This window comes from Bacillus rossius, chromosome 13, assembly GCF_032445375.1.
Source record: "Bacillus rossius redtenbacheri isolate Brsri chromosome 13, Brsri_v3, whole genome shotgun sequence".
Taxonomy (NCBI): Eukaryota; Metazoa; Arthropoda; class Insecta; order Phasmatodea; family Bacillidae; genus Bacillus; species Bacillus rossius.
This window is the reverse complement of record NC_086340.1, coordinates 36,707,817-36,734,312: the sequence shown is the minus strand read 5'-3', so window position 1 is coordinate 36,734,312 and position 26,496 is coordinate 36,707,817. Positions and strand designations below refer to the sequence as shown.

General features: G+C 37.8%; 1 protein-coding gene and 1 long non-coding RNA gene across 3 annotated transcripts in view; one reads left to right on the top strand and one right to left on the bottom strand.

Moving 5' to 3' along the window:
- Nucleotides 1-26,496, top strand: part of LOC134538455 (protein-L-histidine N-pros-methyltransferase) — a 731,139-nt gene that overhangs the window by 115,985 nt on the left and 588,658 nt on the right. The gene's annotated exons all lie outside the window — the stretch shown is intronic.
- On the bottom strand, nt 1,028-5,115 carry LOC134538453 (uncharacterized). Its single transcript, XR_010076147.1, has 2 exons — nt 4,276-5,115; nt 1,028-2,049 (listed from the first exon to the last, which is right to left on the bottom strand). It is a non-coding gene; the product is annotated as an uncharacterized LOC134538453 (long non-coding RNA).

Below are 26,496 nucleotides of genomic sequence, written 5' to 3'. Positions count from 1 at the left end.
CATTTCACAAAAATAATAATTTTCTTAGTTCCTTGCTGTCTGAACATACATCTAGATTCTGCATAAGATTTATTTTAAAACAACAAGTATTCATAAAATTAAATGTAAAACTTTTATCTGGTTTGTTCTCACAGGAACCTTCAGAGGCTCGAGTTCTCAATTCTAAAAAAAATTGTTCTGTTAGTGAAGCTCTCTTTACAAATTAAATTACTGTTCTTAGTTTCTCAGTATTCGTTAAACAATGTGCGAATTCTTGATAATTATTATTATTTTTTTTTTTTCGGTTTCCGTTTATTACCATACTTCTTTCGTTCTTCAAAAAAAATTAAGTGTCCTTACAGTGTTTCAATTAATTAAACTCTTATCTCGTGAAGGTTGGTGCAACTCCTCGAAGTCAGTGTTGTCGAGAAGAGTAGCTCCCTGGGCTGGCCATCAGCAAACACCACTCAACTCCAACAGCTACTGGACTGGCTTCCAGGGCAGCTCACAACTTCTCCCCACATCTGCTTCGGAGTTGTGCCATCCTCATCACGAACAGATTACAATTCTGAAACATCATCAACAGGCATTACCATCACGCCTGACAAATACAAAACTAACTACTAAACTGCAATCGATGGGCAAGGATGCAAACACACAAAAAATAAAATTAATTAATTCAACTGCTAACATAAAGTATCCCACCCTTAGCATAATCTAATCAGGCAAATAATTTGATAGGAAAAACTTAAGGAAGGGAAACATGACCTCCAATGATTTTCCCTAACTCTTGAGTCTTGATCTTCTCTATACAGCAAATAGTCCCCACGAAGTAACTGGGTTGAAGGTCAGTTCACATGACCCACCCATAACCTCTTCTACTCTTCTTTTCTTCTGGGGGCAACCACAATGCCCACCAATCTCTCTCCATGGTGCCGAACCAGCTATCCCATGAGAGTAAACAACGTAGTCAATAGAAGCGCAGAGGGGAAACACCAATCTCTGGCTTGTCGAGTCATAAAACTGCTTTATCTTCTTCTTCTTCTTCTTCTGAGTAAAACATCTGATTAATCTTGCTACTATTCTTCCCAACAATAAAAAAAAGTTCATCAGGTATCTTCATAAAAAAACATTCTAACTAATAATAAGTCTTCTTTTTCTTCTTTTTTTTTTTTTCTGTTAGATGTAATAGAAGGCCATGTTAGGGAGGTTATAGGGAAAAAGAGTGGCCAATTCCCACCCCATCACCCACCTAGATCATGACTAATTAACTTTTAAACTTTCTATTTCAAACAAATTAAAAAAAAACCATTTTTTTATTCAAACTTTTAAACTATAATTACTTTTACTTCATAACCTCAAAAGCTAATCAATAATTCTAAATGAAATTGTGATTTACTGCATCCTTGTTCCATCCGATCTGTTTGTTTATAACCTTTCTTGTAAAGTATAAAATTTTCAAACATTACTAATTAAAAAAAAATTAAATTCTGGTGTCCTTTGAGTTACAATTAACTTTACTATTTCTTAGCTTGAAATAATTTAAGTTTTCAGAACTATTTCATTGTCTAATTCACAACACTTAAAAATCAACTCAAAACAACAAATCATCAAAATCAATAAGATCATCTGACCTACCTATCAGTACTGTGAACTTGAACTGTTCGTACACATTTATAATAAGCTATTGTATTTAAATTCCAACCTAAATAAGGTTTAAAAAAAACTACTAATCCCTCTGTAAATTAAGAAAATTAACTTTAAAAATTAAACTTAAGGTATTAGTTCTTTTTGACAGCTACCACAACTCACTAGTTCCATTACCTTACTATAACCTAAAAAGTTCTGTAAATAATGTTTATAACAAAAAAAAACTCCAGTTACTGTCTTCCATAAAAAAAAATAAAACTTTACATGACCTTATTAATCTCCACTTGTAAGTCCATGGCTGCCAGCTTTCTCTTCTCTTGAATCTTCAGTCTTGGCTCTTGTTTCAGTGATCTTGTATCTTGTCTCTCGAACTCTTGTCATCTTGTAAACTGGACTGCTGCTCAGCTCATCTTAAGGAATCTGTAACAGTTTCAAAAATACATGTTAATTTAAATTACATAATTCCTGTTCTTTGGTCCTAAAAAAAAATTGTATTATTAGTACACATTACCCTGAAACAACATTATTATTCATTGTTTATTACTTAAAAAAAAATGCTTTACCATAAAATCCTTTTTTGTTCTTTTCATTAGGCCTATTTATTTTCCTTCTTCTTAATTAAATTCTGCTTCAAATGTTAATCCTAACTTAAGACCTACCATCTATTTATTATTCATTACCTACATTATTTATGTTACCCTAAAATTCCCATAAGTTTCTAATACTTCCTATCAAAGATATTCTCTCTAAAAAAAATTTACTTGTGACTCTTAACTTAACAAACTTAAAAAAAACTTTTACACTAGACTTAACTTATTATTCATTCTTAGTTACTAAATTTCTATTTGTAAACTTTAGTACTTACAAACAAAAACTGCCTATTTCTCTCTACCTCTTAATCTCTTTCAATTATTACAATAATAATGTTACCTTGCATCTTTAAACTTTCTTCTTTTCAATTAAATTAGACATCTCATAACAATAAAAATTCTGCCTATACTCTTCTTATGGGTGTACAAACCAACAACAAAATTTCAAATTCTCAAGTTTCCTTATATTTAAATTATGCAATACAAATAACCTCTGTGGTGCCTGTACCCTTTTAGGCCTACCACCTTCTCCTCTCACATCATGACAACTCTTATTCCTCGGGGTCTGTATTCACTGTTACAAATCAAATATCTCAAAAAAATTAAAAACAAATTTATTATTTTAAGAAAACAAAAATTTACATTGAATTTACTATGGAGCCTGGAAATCTTAATGTCTCACAGCAGCTAACATGACTAAATCCCATGGAACCCCAGGTTTACCTAACCTGTGCCCAAAAATTTAAGCATACCAGGCTTTCCCTGCACTGGTTTTACAGCATCACACACTATTTAGGGCCCCTGATCTGCCATCAGTCCCAAGGAGTTTTCCCACAACCCCTCTCTACACAAGCGCCTACCGCATTCCTCTCAATTGGCTATCGGTTTTACGGCATTCTTTTGGGATCCGACCATCAAGTTAGGGCTAATCGAACACTAAACCTCCATACTTCCAAACTAATGTAAATCAATTAAATTTTCTCTGTAAATTCTAAAAATCAAAAAAAATTATTCCAACATGCCAAAGAAACTTCCAAAAAAAATTCATAATCTTATCTTCAAACCCTTAAAATAAAAATAAATAGATTACTCTGTTTTCTCCTTAATAACTGTAAACTGTCAACAAATATTATGTCGTAAATTTAACTATGCTTACTGACTCTAAATCATAAAATCTCATTCGTCCTAATTAATAAACAACCAATTTCCTTGAAATCTCACTGTATCTCTCATACTCAAACTCCACTGGCTGAATATCTCAATAAATTCAAAAACAATTATCTAAACTCTTAAAGAAATTCCTCCCCAATTATTCAAACTTCTTCACATTATTTTATTTCATTACTTAAAACACCTTACTCAAAAAAATTAATTAATTCCCTTCCATTATTATTTGACCAGAAAAAACTTTCTCATTAATTAATTTATTAAAATTCAATTTCACATTAGGCAAGTACACTAACTCTCTACAGCAATGTTTCTCATTTCCCTCCTTCCTAACTGAATCCAATCTTACTTAACCTCCAGGGAATTTACCTCACAAAATAACCAAAAATTTCACTGTAGTGCCTATCTGCTATAGGCCCACTACACAGGGGGCTCTAACCCCACCAACAAACTTCATTGAAATGGTACCCTATCCCATACAGGATAGCCACTTCGGTACTACCATGGGGAACTCCTGCCCCAAACTATTCACAACTCTCAGGATTCTCCTGACCCTTAATTCCGTAGTCAGCCCATCTCCTATGGTCTGCGCTACAATTCCCTTTCTTCCCAGGGACACAACGCCTCACCTTAGGGTCCCTCGCCCTAATGAAAACATTAATTTTGTCTCTCTGTTCTTTTGGAGTAAATTCCCTCTACACACAAAATCTAGCCTTCCCAGTTTTCTCAATGCTTATCGATTTTATAGTGTACCTCCTTAATAATGTTTACAAATCCCAAAAAAATATTTTTAAAACCGAGGTAGAATTTAACTAACAAAAACATAAACAACTTACAACGAAACACTTCTAGCCTATACATCATACACTTCTTAAATTAAATTACTTACATACTGAAAGTTCCTCTTCTCCTAAAACACACTTAAATTTAAATTTATTTAACCAATAGTCTATTTTCTTATCGCTAAGTTACCGTACAGCTGATCAAAACAAGGTCACGGCCGTCCACGTCTCTGTACGTGCTCGTGACGTCACCGAATTCCATCAGGTGCGCCAACCCTCGCTTGCGGTTCCTCCGTTCTCCGCTAGGTCTCAGCACCTCCCCGTCACGTGTTCATTCTGCCACGTCCACTGACGTGTCGTTCTGAAACAACTCTCAACATTTTTCTAATTAAAACAAAACATCACTATAAATTCTATAACTCTCTTTTACATAAACTCTCGTTTTCTCTTTAATTCCTTTCTAACGTTTATCCTTCCCTCGACTGATTTAATTCGTACGTCTCGTCTCCTACGCGCACGAAAACAAAACAAACTTCTCTTGAAAATAATTCCTATTTACGAAAAAAACTTTATTTTAAATTTTAACTCTCTTAACCTACAATCTTAAAATTAATTTCAATTAAATTAAACCACTTGCATTATCTCTATTAATCATTTAAATTATAACGTATTCTCCTCACGTAAAAATCCCTGATAAACTCAACGACTTAAAACAACTTATCACTATAAACTTTATCCTTACAAGTATACTCAAATAATCATCTGTTACGTCAAAAAAAAAATCTCAAAGACTTCCTCCACTATAGACTAAAATTCCGTAATCCTCTCCTCAAGTAAACTCTTAATAACCTGCTATCAGAAGCTGAAACTAACTTAATAATAAACATAAAAATCTACCTCTCTCTCTCTCCAGAAATAGAACCTATCCGGCGAACTCTACCATTTCTGTCACGTGGTACCTAGCCGGTGCCACCACCATTTCTGTCACGATCCACTTTCGGAGGGGGGAGAGAATCGTAGCTCTTTACATAGAAACAACTCGCTTGGCATCAACTAGTCTTAACTTCATAAAATACTTTACTGTACCTAGGATCATAGGTTCGTCATCCCGTACAGGATGTCTGGTGAGAGCTGAACTAAGGAGATTTTGCAAAATAACATAATACTTAATTAAAATTATTTTATTCTTAAAGTCAAATACTCAACATCATTTTAAAGAACATTTAAATAGCGGGATTACAATTTAAAACAATAATCTCTTTACTTCCTTAACGATTGAACGACCTTACAAGAGAGAGAATGAGAGAACTTCACTAAACACTTCCCTAGTCCTTCCGAATACCTCAAATCATAATTAATACTTAAAATTAAAACAAAGATAAGTCCATACTCACATTTTCCGAAAAGCCTTTCTTGATCGATTACTTTAAAAAAATAACGTAGGGGCCTCTCCTGCCCTTGAAATCCCGAACGAACATTACATTTTAAAAACTATGACGCGTGACCCCTGACGAGGGCCATAGCCTCCGCCCGAAAGCTTGACGACTACATTATGACCTAACTTAAATTAAACGACTCGTGGCCTCTGGCGTCGACCATAGCTTCCGCCCGAAAGCTTGAATTCCTACATCACGAACGAACTAACAACTCGTGACCACAGGTGAGACGCATAGCCTCCGCCTGAGTGAGCCTGAATTCCTACATCACGAACGAACTAACAACTCGTGACCACAGGTGAGACGCATAGCCTCCGCCTGAGTGAGCCTGAATTCCTACATCACGAACGAACTAACAACTCGTGACCACAGGTGAGACGCATAGCCTCCGCCTGAGTGAGCCCCGAGTCACCACTCACTTGCGCTTAAATTCGCGCGCCCTGCCGCGCCTACCATAACAAAAGCTCGTTATTGAAGTCAAATTTACTAAACAACTAACTAGAACATCTGGGAAGACTACCCCCCCTCTACCCCAATGTGCAGGCCACACCGCGCGGCTTGTTACGACAGCGCGCCCCAGTAACTGCGGCCCGTGGCTGCGCCAGCGCGCGGCCAAACAAACAAACAAAATTCTGCAAGCCCGCAGCGCGCCGCGCCGGCCCCGTGCCCCAATTACATGGTCACGCCACTTGCGCTGACGAGTGAACAGAGCAGCCAGCCCAGAGTCCCGTCAGTAAAGTCCCTAAATTTGATTTCAACAACCCTGCAAAATTTCAACCCGCGACAATATTGTTTGTAAATGATTTTAGTCGACTTTTTTATTGTTAATTAATTTACTTTGTCTCTCCCTAGATCATCTAAGCTTGTCAAGGTGATATTAGTACAGCTTCATCGCTGGAAAAGAAATATATACTATTTTATGTGTAAAAACTTTTCTCTCTGTCAAGGAGGCGGCACGAGTCTAAGAACGAAGTGTGTTCCTTTTTTGTTTCTCTTCATGTGATGTATTACTGTGTTCCATAATGAAGGAATGAATGATCCTTTCTTTCTTAATATAGCATTCTGTGATAGCATTCGCAGAATTGTGATTGAAAGGGCTGTCAGTTGCGTGGTGATTCTAGAGAAATATGCAGTGTTTTATATTATTCAATTATTTTGAAATGCATTATTTTAATGTGTTTCACTGTCCTATGTTTAGTGTTTCAGGAGGTCCACCTAGTCAGAGGTGAATCTGCATTACTGAAGCGAGATAATTGCAATGCTTGCTAATGCTTCTAGTGCAGTTTCGTCTCTAAGCGCAGGGGGCTTGGACTGGCGCGCAGTCATCTCGTAGTGCATATGTTAAGTATGAGATTTGTGTGGTATCCAGACATCAGACCTATGGTTTGGGAAAAATGAAGATAATTGCGTAATAAAATGTTCTCGCATGCAAGGACTTGCACATGATGTTTCATCTCTAAAATTAACTTTGAAAATTTTTAATTTTTAGCTCCTTTTCATAAACAGATGTAAGTCTTGAGTGGTTTTCAAAATATCGTACTTCCATCTGAAGCGATGCAGGGTGTATGTATGTATGTATGTATGTATGTATGTATGTATGTATGTATGTATGTATGTATGTATGTGTGTGTAAATAACCAAGTGTCTGTATTTCATGTGCAGTTTTTTCATAAACAAATTATCATCTTTAGCAGTTATTTTAATCAATATTTCTAACCTGAAGCTGCGCACTTCGTATGTGCGGTCTCCTGCCATGTAAATAATGCCCTGTGTAATAACAATTTTTTGAGGGGTGTGGGGTGTATGTTTGCTTAGTAAAACTGTTTTGTTTTTTGATGGATAAAAGTATTAATTCTAAGTCGTTGAAGGTAAGGGCGTTCAGAGGCAATCCGTCAGCCCAATCATAGTAAAGACTCAAGTGTTGTCCGCTCGTTTTGCAGTATGGTTTCCTGGTACCATCCAATCTACACAAAATTTAAATATTATGTGTTTTAATATGTTGCCTTTGTAAATAAAAGTACATTATGTGGGCAAGTATGTATTTAATCTCAGTGCACGCATGCGCACGCATGTGTGTGTAAGTGTGAGCCAGTGTGTGGTAGGATGGTTAAGTCTGACATGTAAATAAAACCTGTATGAGATAATATAATTTTTAATTTCTAGATGCAGTAACAGCATCCTAGGATGAAATTTCTACCATAAGGTTTAAGGGAAGTATATTTTGTTTGGTCTTACAGAATTTTAGCGTGATGGTGAAGCAGCATCATTGTATGAGGGGAAGAGAGGGAGATGTTTTATTTGACCAATGAAAAGAGAGCTTAAGGAAAGTCTCCTTAAATGGTTGTGAAAAGGGTTTGTTCCTGGAACATCAGCAAAATGTGTCATTCTGTGGATGTTCAACTGATTGTTCGCAATGAAATGCTAAAAAATTTTAAACGAATGTTGGTCATAATAAATGTAGGTTAAATTTTAAATGTTGTAGTTTTGTAATGTGTTCTTACTTTTAACAAATGTATTAAACTTACCCGATTTATTTTTTATTTATTTCCTTACATATCTATAATGAATATTTAGCTGTATTTTCCTCGAACTCAGCTTGAGTGCTTCGTAATGACACTTTAACGAGTCTGTTGCCGTAGACCATGACTGCTACCTGAGCGCCTCATGGCGCCACAAAGTCGGGCGACTAATGGATCTGTTGTGACATGCACGGTCAAGTCTATTGTTCGGGTCCCCTCGGCACTGCGAGACGACATTTCTGAGTGATGAGTCACGATGCATGAAGTGCCTCGCGACCTAATCTCTCATCACCTAGGTCATTAGTGGTTTTACCCGAGAGTGGTTTCCTATGTTAAGTTATTACCTACATTTCTACCTCCCACCCCTCACAGACCTGCTACGACCTGCGCATGAGTCATGCTGGGTTTTTCCGAAGACAATGGTACTTCCCCTCCACATACTATATTCCTATTGGTAGGTTCGGTAAAAATACTATGTTCCTAATGGTTTTTCCAAGAACAAGCAGGTCCGCGGCTATAAAAGGCCGGGATTAGCTGTCGGAGCTTCATTGTGTTCTTGGAGTTTGAGTGAGCTAGTTCGTGTGTGAGTTTAGCTGCTACCACGATTTCTACCGCCAACGCTACTTTGTGTTCTACAGCTCCACTTCATCTTTTTCTGAGGTATGCTACATGTTTCGTTAACATTGAATGTTTCTCAGCTTTTTCGTAGGTTATCAGCTAACTAGTTTTTTCTCTGTACACTTATGTGTGGGTAACCAGGAATTGTTTAGCTTAAACTTTTAACAGTACTTTAAAATTCTAGCATTTTTGGGTTGTGCATTAGAGTAGTTTTGAGGTTATGTAATCAATCATTTTTAGATAACATTGAATATTTTTCAGCTTTGACTTTTATCAGTACTTTAAATATTCTACCATTTTTAGGATTGTACATGAATGAAGGAGTAGCTTTGAGGTTATGTTTGTAACTTTTTTTTATTTAGTAACATTGCTAACAGTTTAGGTTAGTAAGCTTGAGGGCTAGAAATTTGAGGTTATGTTTGCAACTTTTTTTATTTAGTAACATTGCTATCAAGTTAGGTTATTAAGCTTGATGGCTAGAGTTTTGAGGTTATGTTTGTAACTTTTTTATTTATTACATTGCTATCAAGTTAGGTTAGAAAGCTTGAGGGCTAGAGTTTTGAGGTTATGTTTGCAACTTTTTTATTTAGTAACATTGCTAGTAGTTTAGGTTAGAAAGCTTGAGGCTAGAGTTTTGAGGATATGTGTGTTTTCATGTAACATCTAGCTACATTGTTTTCTTTATTCTTATGTTATAGTTCTCCGTACGTCGAGCTTCCTTCGCGTGTTCCGTACGTTGAGACCAGTCTACCGATTGTCGAGATGGCATTTACCGCGCAGAAATGCCGTTTCTGCTCTGCTACCTTCACGGCAGCTAAGAACCGCTACCGGCACGAGCGACAGTGTGCCGAGAACCAGCATCGTGACTACCAGCAGTGCCACCTATGTGGCAAGATGGTCGCACGCAGCGACAAGATGCAGCAGCACCTGTCAACATGTACTGGTGCTGTCGCCACGACATCAGGCACCCGGTGTAGCTTCTGCTATAAGGCCTTCGCCCGTGCTGATGTCGCCAGACTACATGAGAAGTCGGCTTGCGGTCTTAACCCTAACTGCATAGCACATTCCTGCACGAACTGTGCTAAAGAGTTCGTCAGGGCTGACACTCTTCGCAACCACATTAAGGTGTGCAAGGGGCCTGCTCCGCCTCCAACAAAGAAGCAGAGAATGGCAGCAGTTAAGCCAGCAGTACTGCCTAAACCATCGACCAGCCGAACAAAGGTGGTGACCGGCGCGGGTTTGGCCAATACCCATGGCTTCATCACCGCCGAAGTGGGATTCAAGGGCAACTTGAAGACTTATGTTGCTGTAAATACGTCAAGTTCTGCCAAGGACATTTGTACGTACCTGGACTCCATCAAGGCAAAAATAATAAGCCAACTTGAGGAGGAGATTGAAGAGAATGGACCGCTGAAGTTTAATGTCGTTCTTGAGTGCGACTACGAAAAACCAGTAGATGCCTGTGAAGACAAGAGGGCCTTCAAAACCATGAATGTTCCCCTCTACGCAGTTCATGAGGTGGAGGAGGCAGTTACCGAGTCCATCTCCAAGATCTGCAAGGAGGAGGAAGATTACATGGGTAAGGGGTCCGGATGGACTTTGTCGGCCGTTAAGCGACTTCAACTCCGAATAAACAAGCTTGATCCACTCCGTGCCAGCTCCTACATTGAATTACCTACTTCCATCAAAGACAAATACGCTGTGATCAATCCGCAAAACCTCGAAGACCACATGTGCTTCAAGTGGTCAATTCTTGTTAAGTACGTGGAAGGTGAGCATCCTGAACGTGTCAACCAGCGCTACCATGACTTGGAGGGGAAGTTCAACTTCAACAACATTGACTCCCCTACTCCAATCAAGCAAATACCGCTGTTTGAAAAACAGAACCCCGGAGTCTCCATCAACATTTACAGTATCGACGAGAATCTGAATGTTGTTCCTGCACGAGTCGCTCCTGAAGAAAAAGAACATCATTTCGATCTTCTGCTCTTGGTCAATGACAATTCGTCCCATTTCGCCTACATCAATAATTTTTCTGCTCTGGTTCGGTCCCAAATCACTACACACACTGAGGCTATTCATGTTTGCAAAAGATGCTTCAAGCATTATGATGATCAGGATAGGGTTAGCGGGCTTACTGGTCTTCAGTGTTTGGAAAAACACAGTGAGCTCTGTAAACAGCATGCTGCTGTTAGGATGGAAATGCCCCAGGTTGATGAAAATGGTTTGCCTCCTGTTTTGAAGTTCAAAAACTTCCATCACAGTGATAAAATGCCCATCGTGGTATATTGCGACTTTGAAGCTATTCTGGAGAAAATCCATACATGTCACCCGAATCCTGATGAAGCATACACACTGCAGTATCAAAAGCATAAAGCGTACAGCTACTGCATTTACGTGAAAGCAGATAACTCCGTGATTCCAGTACACCTCACTTCTTCACTTCCTTCACAGCCTGAAGTGTATCGCGGTTGTGACGCAGAAGATAAATTCATATCCCGCATTGTGGAGATTGGACATGACGTGCAGAAAATATTTTCTATGTCTGTTCCTATGACTCCGCTCACACATGCACAAAACACTGCTTTTCTGCAAGCAAGGTGTTGTTGCTACTGTGGAGGAAAGTTTGGAGGGGTCGTAAAGAAAGTTCGTGATCATAATCACTTCACCGGCGAATTTATTGGACCTGCATGTAATGACTGCAACCTTCTCAGGCGCAGACCAAAAAAGATGATTGTGTTCTTCCACAACCTGGCGTACGACCAGAACTTCATTATCAGGAAGTTGGGGTACGACACTAAAGACATCTTCATCATTCCTAATTCGGAAGAGAAGTTGATAACTTTTTCCAAGAAGTTGCATGATAAGTTCAGCATTCAGTTTGTCGATACGTTCCGTTTCATGAGTCGGGGTCTTGCTTCGCTCGCAGAGTTCTTGCCTGCAGACAAGTTTGTCAGTACTGCTGAGTTTTTCGCTCCTGATGAGTTGGAGTTGGTTACTCGCAAGGGAGTCTTCCCCTACGACTTCGTTGATTCTTTTGCTCGACTAGACGATACTAGTCTTCCATCTATCGATGAGTTCTTTAATATTCTGACTGATTCTGGTATTTCCGAGGCGGATTACGCTCACGCACAAAATGTCTGGGACAAGTTTCAGTGTGCTACTTTGGGGGAGTACGCTGACTTGTACCTAAAGACAGATGTCCTGATTTTGGCGGACGTATTCGAGAATTTTCGCAGTCTTTGCTTGGAGACGTACAGTCTAGACCCGTCACACTACATTTCCTGTCCTGGGTTCGCTTTCGATGCGATGCTTCGCACCACAGGAGTACAACTCGAGCTTCTGACAGATTACGATATGTATATGTTTGTGGAAGCAGGTATTCGTGGGGGTGTAGCGCAAAGCATCAAACGTCATTGTGTGGGTAACAACAAATACGTTCCTGAGACACATGATGTGTCCAAGCCATCCACATATCTACAGTACATTGATGCAAATAATTTGTACGGGTGGGCGATGTCGCTGTCGCTTCCGATTCGACATTTCAAATGGTCAGACACATCTATTGATGTCATGACTATTCCAGAAAATTCTCCTATCGGGTACATTATCGAATGTGACGTGGAGTACCCTACTGAACTCCACGAAAGTCACAAAGACCTTCCGTTTCTCCCCATCAATCAATGTCCGCCCGGCTCCAAACAATCAAAGCTCATGACAACACTAGAAATTAAGGAACATTACATTGTACACTACAGAAACCTCCAGCAAGCAGTATCACATGGGTTGATAGTTACTAAGGTACACAGAGTCCTCCAGTTTGAGCAGTCGGCGTGGTTGGAGCCATACATTAAGCTCAACACCAATAAGCGCAAGGCTGCAGCCAACGAATTCGAGAAGGAGTTCTTTAAGCTCGCTGTAAACAGTACTTTCGGGAAACTGATGGAGAACAAGAGGCGGAGGCTCAAAATGGAGTTGGTATGTTCCGAGAAGCGGTTCAAGAAACTGGTGTGTCGTCCATCCTTCAAGGACCGCACAATGTATGAACCGAACTTGACTCTAGTCCACCTGAACCATGAGACCATAATTTTCGATAAGCCAATCTATGCCGGACTCGCAGTACTTGATCTCTCAAAAACACTCATGTACGACTTCCATTACAGCACAATGAAACCCAGATATGCAGAAAACATTCATCTGGCATACATGGACACCGATAGTTTCGTATACGAGATACAAACCGATGATTTCTACCATGACCTCAAAGCCGATCCTACACTCATGGAGAAGTTCGACACCAGCTGCTACCCTTCCGACCACCCTTGCTTCTCCCCCATCAACAAAAAGGTTGTCGGAAAGTTTAAGGATGAGTGTGGGGGGAAAGTGATGAGTGAGTTTGTCGGTCTGCGGGCCAAACTGTATGCATACAAGTGTGGTGACAAAGTTGAGAAGAAGGCCAAGGGTATCCAGCGGTGTGTGGTCAAAAACCGCATAACATTCAGGGACTACCTGGATGCCCTGCACGATCACCACACACGACGAGTAGCAGTTAGGGCCATACGCTCGAGGCAGCAGGTGCTCTATAGCGAGAGCACAAATAAGCTGGCCATAACATGGGAGGATGATAAGCGCCAAATATGTGAGGATGGCATCCATACGGTTCCCCACGGCTATGTTGGAGATGAATTATCTGTTGTATAGTTCCAGTCTTTTTGTTGTAAACAGTTTTCGTTTTTGTATATAGTTTCTGTTTTTTTTAAAGCTTCGTTTGACAAGTATATTTTTCTCTCCTTGAGGGTTTTGTTTTGTACAATATATTTCTTTGATTCAGTAAATATAATTTTACCTACATATGGCTTATTATTTTTTTTAATTAATGCCCTATATTCCTCAAGGTACTTATACTTAATTTGATATCGTAAAATGATCATGTAATTAGACACAAACGCCTAAAATATCTGCTTCCATGCAGCTTTTAAACACAGGAACGCAAACACGAACACTAAGAAATGATATTATACACAAACACCTAAATATCTGCTTCCATGCAGTTTTAAACACGAATACACAAACATTAATTTATTTAGTATGTTTACATGTATGATAGGACTATGAAAAATTTCTGGTCAGCTAAGATGGAGTAATAAATGTTTTTTAAATTATCATTACTTTAACTAACGCATCCACAACGACAGTATTGATAACATATATTTTAGTTAAAACCTATAAGTGATAAGACTTTAAGAAAAAATGTCGGTTACAACAACAAAGTGACTGTGGATTTTGTGGATCTTGTGGATTCTGTGGATTTTGGTCTATAAGGTTCATAACAATGTTGGTAGAGAATTTTAACTCGACCTTACATACACTAACATACTTTAGAAACCTACAACCGATGACGACACCCACCAGATGAAATCAAGATGGTAGTCTCCACTAAATAAGATGGTTGCCTCCAGCAGACAACGATGGTATATTTTTTTTCCTGATTTTCTAAGTTAATAATTATGATTTTCCAAGATGGTGGATGTAACGAAAAATTGTAACAGGAATGAGTGGGGTGTTCGATGACGATGTCATTGTAACAGAGGGGTGGGGGTGCTAGATGATGTATTTGTAATTTAGAGGAGTGGGGTGTTCGATGCGTAGGTTTTTAATTAAAATTTTATTAAATAATATTTTTAATTTTATTTTAAAATTTTGATTATTTAATTTTTTTAAATTTAAAATTTTTTTCATTAAAATCGGATAATAAATAAAGATTTTCAAGATGGCGGACGAAACTCAAAATGGCGGAATGATCAAGAAAACAAAATGGAGGAAAGTTCTAGAAAAACAAAATGGCCTCCGGGTTCAAAGGTAAAGGTCAAATCCAAGATGGCTGCAGGAAGTGATGTAATCCAAGATGGCCGCCGGAAATGACGTAATCCAAGATGGTCGCCGGAAGTGACGTAAACCAAGATGGCCGCCGTGGCTCCCCGGCTCCCCCACCACCCACCGGTGTCCCCATACATACTATAATTACCTACTTACACCATCAAGCCTTTTTCGCCCGAATAATTGATCAACCGCCTGGGTTCCTTCTGATGACGTCCTTAAAAATTCACGTGACCTGCCATCACCAGGCCGAGAGAGAGAGAGAGAGAGAGAGAGAGAGAGAGAGAGAGAGAGAAAAGGGAGGGGGCCAGAGCAGGCGTAAAGAGCGCGAAAGGACGAAGGATTAATCCGAGGCAAACATTTCCCGTGCCTCGGAAATTAAACATTACTCTGGCGAGGGATGGTTAAAAAACTGGACAGGAGCGTCCAATCATGATGGTGTCAGACCAATTATTTATTTGATTCCGCCCCATCTGTACACAACTCCACTCCTCGCGGGTTGTCTTCGACGCTTACCTAGCCGGTCGTCGCGCGCGAAGCGGTTAATGAAAGCGGTTTCCCGGGTTGTTTGAATAGTCCCAGCCCAACCCCCCCCCCCCCCTCCCCTTAACAACCTGGTATTTGTCCAGCGGGGCGCCGCGCCGTTCGGAGGATTGACGGCTCGTTAGTAAAGGCGTTCGCGTGGCGGGTTTAATCAGGGCGGTCCCGACCCCGTTACGACCCGGTGCTCCGCCCCCCGATCTTCTATTTATGCCCTGGCCCCGCCGCCATCTTCCCTCCTTGATTCCCCGGCCGCCTTTTGTTCACTTCCTCGCGGAGCCGGTGCTATTTCATTTCTACGACCTAGGCAGCTCACAACCGTTTTTTTCTCTCTCCCCACTCTGGTAGTGTTCTGTGGGGGCTGTGAGGGGAAGTTAAAACAAAATGGCGCGCACTAAATGCTCAAGCCAATTAGAAAATGTTAAAGAAAACATAAAAATAAAAATATCAACAAAAAATATATATAATAAAGCGTATTTTCGAGCAGTTCTATGTGAAAAAGTATCCGGGGACCAGAAGTCACAGAGAGGTAGTTAAAGCGCCCCCCTAACCAGGGTTGTTTTGGCGGTCAGTGGCCGAGGCTGTAGCTGTGTTCGCACCGCGGGGGTCCCAGCCACTTTCCCCCTTCAAAGAAGTCACAACCCGTAATAGGGTGTTCCTAAACTTTCCACCACTGCTGCTCTAATAATACAGGAAACCAAGACTTAAAAAGGCACAGACCTGTGAAAAATTTGTCCAAAGCTTAATTTTTGCACAGTGGTACAGTCGACTATGCTTAACAACATGCCAAAAGTTTACCGCTGTAGACCTTGTGCGTATCTCCGAAAAATTGCAGTTAATTCCTGGATGACAGCGACTTAACAACAGTTCATTAAAATACTTCCCATTTATACTGTTTTCAATGTAGACTCTCCATAAAACTACTAAAACAATCCAGGAACATTGATGTTGAAAAAATATTTGGAATGTTACTAAAAAGATAATCAATTAATCTTTAAACTACGTTTATCTATCCCTCCCATCCAAATGAAAATATGATTTACACAAAACTGAAGAGCCGAATGCAAAAAATATTTTCATAAATGCTTTTGAGTAATATTTTAGCTTTAAAACAGTATAAATATAAAAAAATTGCAAATAATTTGGCTCACTAGAGCAGCCCGAGCGTCGTAGTGGGTCGTACTGCGACAGTTCTAAGCTCTCACGGCCGGCGCAACACACAATACTCTGCGAGGTGCCACACTCATTACACTCGGTCTTAATTAGGGATTACCAGTAATATATACCTACCTATATAATATATAAATACATATATCGAGACATAATTCTTTAAAAAAATTTTTAAGAACGCTTTTCTATATTTTCTATATTTTTTATTTACGTGTATGTAATACACTTGTGATGTTTCTAGTAAAATTGCCTTCTACCGTAACAGTAAAATTTAGTTTTGACAAATTATCCATAAATTAAAAACCTTGGTTACCTCGTAACAAAAATCGTTCCAGCTCAAGCGACTTCAGCAACCTCACAGTATGGTACCACACTACGCAGCTCGAAATGTTTCAGAGGTAACACCAATAGTACCAGATTTTTCACAAATATGCCAATTTAAAGCTTAAGAAATATGCAAAAACCTTTACTAAACAACATTTTTGCGTTGAGCTCTTAATGTCTGTGTATTATGTATGATTACTTCCATACATTTGAGTAAAATGTTTCCCAACTTTTATGATTATAAATGGTTATCAAAAATATGATTTTTAAATTTAATTACTTTTCCTTTAAATATGTATAATATAGTTTTTATATTATCCAAACTAAGAGTCTACTTCATATATTAAATTTACAAAATGTATATTTGTGGATCTTTACAAAAAAATATCATAAGGACTTAACTGCACCTTTTTGGTGTAACTCACAATGTATACAACGTTAAAAATTTGATATGTTACTAAGAAACGTTTATAATTGCTCTGTACAAAGTTTCATTTATATAATTTTCCATGTACTAAAAATCTTCGCAACTTAAAGCGAAATTCGTCCCGTCCCGAGCGAATTCAGCAAACACGCTGTATATATACTACACGCTACGCAGTTCGAAACGCTTCAGCGGTCAGCCAGATTGAACCAAATTATCTACAAATATACCAATTCGTAGCTAAATAATAATGCAACAACATTCATTAATGCGTTTATCTTATCAGGTTTTCGTGTTTTTATTTTAATATGTTTCATTTTTTTTTGTAATTTTGTTGGTATCAACTCATTTTTCCTAATAAAACAATAAATTTCATATTTAGTAAAACATATTGAATGTTTTTCGTTTTTTATATTTATAATATTTTTTTAAGTACGTTTTGGTTATGTTTGCAGAAGGTCTACTATAATAATGACGTTTAAGGAATGCATGATTGTGACGCACGAGGTTTGCGGAGATAATCTTTTCATATGTTACTAAAAGACCTCGATGTTACCTTTGTATCAATTTTCAATATGGAAGGAATTTGCGAAAGATTTAAAAACCTCGACTTAGTGGGAGCGAAAGTGACCCCCGCGCTTGCGGTTGTTACATTATCACATACGTACATAATACTACTACTCTCAGAACGCTCTAGAAATCCAATAAATTAAACTAGACTCTTCAAAACTATGTCAATGTAAAGCTTAAGATATATACAACATAATTGTTAAAGTAATATTTACATTAGATTTTTTTTTTAAGTCAATCGGGTTTTAATGTCCTTGAATTATATAAAAAAGAGTTTTTCATTACTTCATCAATTTATTTCTTTCCTTAACCTAAACTCTTAGAACTCTTGAAAACATTAGTGTATATAAAAGCTTTTTTTTAGAGTGTTTTAATAATTTTATGAAAAGTCTACGTAAAAAAGTGGGTAAATGGGAAGCATTTTAATAAACTGCTGCAAGTCGCTGCCATTAAGGACTTAAATGCACTTTTTCAGATATACGCACAAAGTCTACAGCGGCATACTTTCGGTATGTTGCTCAGCATAGTTGACTCTTTTACTGTGAAAAAAAATTTATCATTGGACAAATTTTACACAGGTTAAAACCTTTGTTTCCTGGGTTATAGCCGCGTGTTTCCTTCACCTGCAAGGCATTGCTCTCACTAGAGACCTATCTGACTCACAAATAAAAAATCCTAAACCTAAAGCAAGGAAAGAACTATTCAGTTTTTAAGATTGGCCATGTATTTTGATGAATGTAATTTAGAGAATAAAATAAATTTCACTGCCAAAACTATCCTTAAGTCATCAGTGTGATGAACATTATATCAAATTAGTGAAAACTATAAGAGTTTTAAAACCGGTAAACCTTCCTTCAATTTTAAAGTACTCATAATATAAAATAAGGAATATATATATTTTTTAACTTGAGTACATAAAAAAATCTGATAAATTTTAAAAATCAAGATGAAATCCTTTTCGTTAACATGCAAATATAACCTGGGAAAAACTCATATTTCTATAATTTTGCAGGCGCACTGGCCAAAACCTTTTTTTTTTTCGTATTAATATTACCAATGTTGTACCAATATAATAAACAATTGTTAAAAATCAGTGCTTTTAACAAGATGCACAAAGTGATAAACTGCAGCATTTAGCGAGGATAAAAAATATTGCAGTACATAAGTAAAGATTTACGATGGAAATCACTTAGTGACACGAATACTGAAGGAGACTGAAAAATAATCTTAATCCAAGCCGTAGATAATATTATTAAATTATTTTTTAAAGAACTAAACAAATCACGTTCTAATGTTGTATGAACTAAAAAGAAAATAATTAATCTTTAAATATAAGAAATGTGTTCAACAGCGACAGAATTAACTAGAAGTCTGTATGGCAAAAATTTTTAATGCATGAGCTTAAAAATAAGATCCAGGTGAAAAACAAATAAAGAAATCAATTAGTTTTAGTGAAAAAAGTGTGACTTCAAGTGTATGTTTACAGGTATGTGAGTGACGTAAGCTACGGCCACACAGGGCGCCATGCTCGCAATGTTCACTATGGCTATGTTTGGACGACGCCAGGTGTTTAGTTCTCGGCTATTTTTCTAAAAACGTCGCTGGCTTCGGGCATGTGCAAATAAAAATATCTGTTTCCGCCCGGAATTTCACTGTAGCCTACTTTCTGTGTATTCTTTAAATTAGTATCCTATCACGTCGACGAAAAATTTGATTGAAGTACGAAAATAGCCATGTTTAATGATAAAAACGATAAAATCCATAGTAAGCAGTATATGCAAGATATTGTCTGTGTTTCGATTTTAAAGGTATGATAAGAAACTGTAATGCATTTATTCCTCATGCAACTACTACTACATCAAATGATGTAATTATTCAAATTCATATATTTTTGGACAAACTGCATGGACTCATTTCTTTTTTACGTTTACATACTGTGATGCCAGCAGAATATTATCATTATCGAATCATAACTTGAATCCCACGGCATGCGTCTATCCAACATCGTGAACTAGACTGTGTGGCCAACTGCTGCAGCGAACATAGCGAACATGCGTAGCTCTCTGTGTGGCCGAGGCTTTAGATGTATCTCGGAGTCTTCACTGGATATTTTATCTTGTGGCTTTTAAGGCATTATAGGATACTTAATTAATTTCCCAATTTTTTTAAAAATATTTCAGTTTTGAATTGTAATCAAAAAGACACAATAATATACTCAAACCAAATGTTTTATGTGTCTAATGTATCTTTACCATTAAAACTCGAGGAATGATGGAGTATGGGTCTTAAAAATCAGTCAGCTAGCCTTTATTTTTAATTTGAATTTGAGGATTAAATATTTAAAATTTGTCGTGTTTTTTATCGTCTTAAAATTTCAAAACTCCATTTAGATATAGCCTACAGGAAATACATGTTGAATCTGTTTAATATTTGGCTGATCTCTCTCGAAATTCTTTCAACCCCTTGTCTTACCTATTCACTGATTTTATATTAATTATGTAGACAATTTTTTCTGGACTGGAACATTCATATGCAAGTAAACATTGGGTGCACAAATAGTCTTCTGTTTGTAAGAAAATAACAAATTAGGCTTAAAATTAGTTAATTCACTGAAGTTACCAGTTGTAACAAGAAAATCGTGGTAAGTTATAAATAACATAGGTAATAATATAAATGATTTTGAAAGGAATCATTATTTAAAACGATTTTATGTTTTACGCAGATAAGTACCTATAGGCTATCCCATTTTAATAATTTGTGCTGTGGTGGATAAAATTCTGAATATAACTACGTTTAAGTTACTTGACAAGACAGCTATATACATTCTTATTTTACTTAAATGAGGCCAACAAGAACAAAAACTCAAAATATTGTACTTATAATTATTTTCACAACATGTCTGAACGGCGAATAGAATGTGAACAGACCCCAAGAAAATTCAGTCATCAAGGTGAGGTTTCAACCCAAAAATAAACCCGATGTAAGGCGTTTCCTAGGACTATGTGCTTACTATAAAGGTTTTTAGACTAGGTTCGCAGCTGCTGACCGATCACCACATCATCTGACTCAGGAAAAGATACTGTTTTTTTTTGGAATTCATGCTGTGAGGCTACCTCTAAGAACCTTTAGGAGGCACTATGTTCTGCCTCCATTCTTGCCAACATTTATCATAATAAAAACGAGCAGACATGGGCTGGGTTCTGTACTTTCCCAGGGTCATAATGAAAGCGAATGAGGTATCAAGTTCACTACAAAGCTTTATCTAAGATAGAAAGTAAATAATTAATATAAAAGAACTTCCAGCTGTAGATAAGGCACTGCAGCATTTTCACAAATATTTATGTAGGAGATAATTCCTTGTACGCTGACCATGCTCCACTATGTGTTATTTGCAATTCAAGCACACAAAGGAACAAATCACTTGGTAGAGTGAACCGATACAGCAATGCAATTGCTACATCGCACACCACAAGGGCCAAACTCACAGCAATGCTGTTGCCCTACCTCACTGACCATGCAATGTAGACTGCAACCATTGCAAAAGGGGAGAGAATGATGAATAAGTCGAAGACATCCGAGTTACGACTGATGTTAACAGCGAGCATAAATAGGACTATCCTAGCCTAAAAGTGGAACAGCAACAAGACTCTGGCCTAGGGATACAGGAAATTATCATATTGTCGCATTCCAGAATTTTTCGGTGTAGCCGACTTTAAATTTCTGTTGGTTTTCTGGCATCGCACATACTGATGTGTGGCATGAGCTGACCATAGACCTGGTGCTACCTCGTGCTAATATTTCTGGGTCGCTCTGTGGTAAAACAGGGGGCTTTGTCCCTTGGGTAGCGAGCGACTCGGGGGTCACTCAGCTAGCATGTGCCCTGATTGCGAAATTTGGGGCCCACGAGCCCCAAATCTTCTGTAATTGGTAATGATTAGTCAGCCATCTGTTTGTAGATTTGTTTTTGCGGTCGAGGAGATGCCAGGGGAATAGCGGTAAGAATTGACGAGATATAGTGCTTCCGTCGACATATGCTATGCATATTTCCTTGATGATAAATCCTACTTGCGACATGAACACCTGGATATTAACGAACATGTTGGTGGCAGAAACTATACTGAACTCTTTTCCGCATTTACACTAGTATTTACACTACTTTGTCCCGGACATTATATGTAGCCAGCCTATCGTGCATAATAAGAGCATACACTTCACTGTTTGAGGGCATGTTTTCTGCAGCCATAATCTCGATTTTGCAGTCTATAACTCCAGTATTAATAAGTTCGTCCTGTCTAATCACGTCAAATACAAAGAGAGGAGCAATATTTTTGAATTCATTCGGGTCTAATATTGGGGATGGTAACTGACCATAATACGATTGCTGATATTTGATATTGTGCATACATCCGGTAAGCGAGCAAATATCTTCCATTTTCAAAGTCTGCATTCATATCCAGATAAGGGTAACTTTCAGAGTTTAACAAAACTTTAATATTTTTTATCTTGTCATGATTAAATGTAGAGCAGTCTGCTCTTATATCATTTTGTTTGTTTGTTTGAAATGCTAATATAATGTATCGCGGCTTAACTGCAGCAAAACTAGATTTTGCATTCCAATTTATGTTTTGAGACTGGGATTAGATTAGGGTACGTTTCCAAACACCATAAACGAAAAGCAACGTCGTTATTTGTACCTTTCTCGACAAATTTCAAAAGCCTAATGCATTCTGCCGTATTCACTTGAACGTGAGGAAGAAGCCACTCGATAGTGTGTATGGATAAAGTTACATTTTCCGGTTGATTGCTTGTATCGAGAAGTGCATTTGCCTGGGTGTTGGCTAAAAATATCACCAACTCCTGCTTAGCATTAATTATGATGTGCTTATAATCTTCTGCATATCCCAAAATCATTGCGAGAGGAACGCAAACTTCAAATCTTCCGCCTGCATATAACGACAACTTGTAATCTGGTTCTATTCCCCATTAGACCATTTTAGCCGCGGGTAGTTGATTATGGGTTAGCGATGAGTATTTTTTTAAAGTACAAGTAATTCCCACATCTCGCGTTTGGTCGAGCTCGATACCATTTAATTCGTAAGATATTTTACTGATCATGTGAAGAATACCATTACGTACGATCTTGGTAGTTGTAGGAATATAACCATCATCTTTTAAAAGTGTGCCTCTAAATTGCAAAAAAGAGTTGCAAGGTACCGTATATGTATCTTGGTTTTGTACAGCAATTCGTATTTCCGACGACAGAGGATATGGTACAGAAAGATAAGGTAAGTACGGGTGAATTTCGGTCTTTGTAATAATATCTTCATAACTAACTACATCTTCCATGTTCAGGATTTCCGTATCCATTCCTAATCACTTTATACCCGAGTTGATTCAAGAAACGAATGTTAGCACGTGTTAACACGCTCGAGGTTTGTGTTATACTGACTGTTGGTTTAGTAGTGTGAGTTAATTTATAGTTTTTTCGTATAAAATTAAAACCCATCTCTCTTCAAGTGTAAGCGCAATGTGATTTCTTCCTCTCTAAAATTTATCAACAACTTATCGTTCTGGTCGACTATGCGGACGACAATTTCGTGTACGCTCTTCCCAATGACCGGTGAGTAAATGAGTTTTTAGGCACTTCTACAACTTTGAACCCAGGAGGGACTAGCACGCTAAACTCGTGTAGCGTATGGTTCGGTCTACCATTAAGATATGATCCGCTAACCAAATTGCAGTTTACTCTTATAACATTTACAGGAAGAATATTAATCGGTAATGTTGATACATGTAATTTACCCCCTTCGTAAATTTTATTTTGAAACCCCAGCATTGCTGCTAGAGTATCCCGCTCCCTAAAGTCAATATTAGTGCTACACATCATCTCGCTTTTCAGAGTGTTTGGGTTACCACGAAGATAAAACTCTACATCATCTTGTAGTAATGCTTGCTTAATGTATGATGCGATATCCTCGATTTCATATGATCCCGTGGGTACAGATATTACTTTCAAAACATTATTTTTCATATATCATATTTTACAGTTTGCGTAATTGACTTTCTGGACAGAGAAATATTTTGAAAATCGACTAATGCGATACTCCATGTGCCTTCCGAATTCAAGGCAGGAAAATAAGTAGATCGGAGCTCCGAGGTTTCACCCGACAGGATAAGAGTTATCGACATAACTGACTTGTTTTTTTCTTGTATTAAAGCTCTTTTATAAGCAAATTATTTCATAATTTGTTAACTAAGAAGCGGAGGCACAAGTGACTTCAATTCCATTGATTAGGCAACTGCTATGCTTTATAATTATATTTTAATGTAGTGTCGCGAAGATACTTGCGTAATTCCATAGGTGGTCTAAGATTCCCGAAACTGTCATAGTATTCTGCCGCATTACCGGCCTTTTGGTATGCTACCCAATGTGTCCCGCACCCATGCTTACCATCCACATTTACGATTGCGCAATACCTCAACTTGGGTTTGCGTGGTAGTTCATCACACATGTATACATTGCGGAAATAAGGAATTTTTAATTTTCGTGCAAACATGTTCAAGTCAGCTATTGTTAGCGGTCTGTTTGGTAGTGATTATAGGATCTCCTCTTTTTTCTTTTCTTTCTTTGACCTCCACCCACCGGATACGGTCTTAGGTATAGTCCTTTCCCGCTTTTTGCTCCCATTGCAATAGCTTCCATGGTCTTGTTATGTCAAAATGCCTCTGCTAGTTGTTTGTTTTAATTCTTTGATGAGTTGACTGCACGTAAAATACCACTTGTGGCCCCAATAAGCCCGCCGAGTGCACAGAGAGCAGGAAGAACTAGTGGGAGAAAACCACCTCTTTTCTTACACCTCTGTGTATTCTTTTTCTTACACTGCTTCTTACACTGTTTTTTCTTGTTGAATTTTATACCCATTCCATGCTTAACTTTAGTCTTCATTATTTTAGAAACTCCCCAAGCAGCTACCTTTTCTCCAAATTTAGTATCTGGTGTTTTCAAAATTTTCCTCGCTTTTTCGGCCAAGATGTTGTCTGCCTGATGCTTGTCTTCCAAGTTATTACTGGTAGCATATGCTATATCGTGTTCTCTGCATGCTCTGTCCAAAGTATTTATACCATTGTTGCCTCGTACCAAACGTTTAGCTAGTTTTGTACCTGGTCCACAAAATTGATATCCCGGAATATGAAGTTCGAATGGCAATTTGTTTATAAGCGTATTTACGAGTCCACGACCTGATTTGATCTTTACCCTACGAGGCATAACGACAGACTGGTCTAGAATAACTACAAGTGTTAACAATATATATGTATGTACTTAATATAAACATTATTGTTACGAAAACAAAATTCTAAATTTACATCTGGATTAATATAATGTAGTATGTGTTAGTTGCATTTTGGATGTCGAAGGGTGAACATCACAACATACTGGATGTCATGGCGCACACAGAGTTTAAATGTGAAATCTGTCAACATACATTTACCCGCAGTGACAACTTAAAACGGCATACACAAAGATGTATGCTTAAAGCCCCTCCTCATAGCCCTCCTCCTCCTATTACATCTTCTCATACATCATATCTCAAAGGTATACAAGTAGTTCAGAAAGATGTAAAATTACCTATAAATATAAGTGCTGAGGATGAAGCACTAGCACGCATGCTGCGTCATGGCTGTTTGCTTCCATTGACTGTACGTTGCATTATTGCTGGGCCTTCCAACTGCGGGAAAACATGTGTGTTACTGAGTTTATTGGAGGATCCCAATGGACTTAGGTTTGAAAACGTGTACCTGTATTCCAAGTCACTAATGCAACTAAAATATCAACGCCTAGCACAAGTGCTGCAGGCCGTAGAAGGTCTAAAATATTTTCCATATAGTGATAATGAAGAAGTTGTGCCGCCTGAAAATGCCTTACCCAATTCCATAATTGTGTTCAATGATGTTGCATGTGAAAAGCAGCAATGTATCCAATATTACTTTAGTATGGGAAGGCATGTTAAGGTAGACTGTTTTTATCTATGTCAAACATACTCGCACATTCCAAAACAGCTGATTCGCGATAATGCAAACATGATTGTGTTATTCAAAATGGATGATATGAATCTTCGTCATGTCTATTCCGATCATGTTAATACTGACATGTCGTTTGAAAAATTTAAAGATGTGTGTTCCTTGAGCTGGAGTATCGATCATGGTTTTATGGTCATAGTCAAGGATTTCCCCCTACTTAATGGATGGTACCGTCGAGGATTTGATCAGTTCATAACAATACATCAGTGAGAAATGAGCTATATCATATCCAAATTTGGACATAATGGTCTAAAATGCAGGGCAGTGACTTTTCTCATGCCTACGGATGATGGCCACTGCAGTGCTGATGGGAAACATATTAGAAATTTAGGCAGGCCCAAACATGAAGAGGATGTAGTTAAAAAGGCCTACGTTGATTCATAGATATCAGCATTATTAGCATTGAATAATAGCACAAAGGAGAATATTATTACATCTTTAAGCAATGAAATTAACACAATTCCTTCGAAAATCATTACCTTACTAGATGACATATTTAAAATCATAGAAGATGAGCTACTTAATAAAATTAACAGTAAATTATCAGATATTTATGGCAATATTGACGAAAGATTGGAAAAAGTACAGGATAAGATAGTACATCACTTATTGAATCTCGAAAATACTGTGAAAAATTACAACACCGTGTCTTCTGCTGATACAGATTCTAACTCGTAACTGAACGATCTTGTCTTGTTGGAGGATGGGAACAAGGAACCTCATCAAGGAAAGAATATATAAACGGTTTCCATTTTGTTTTTTCATTCAGTA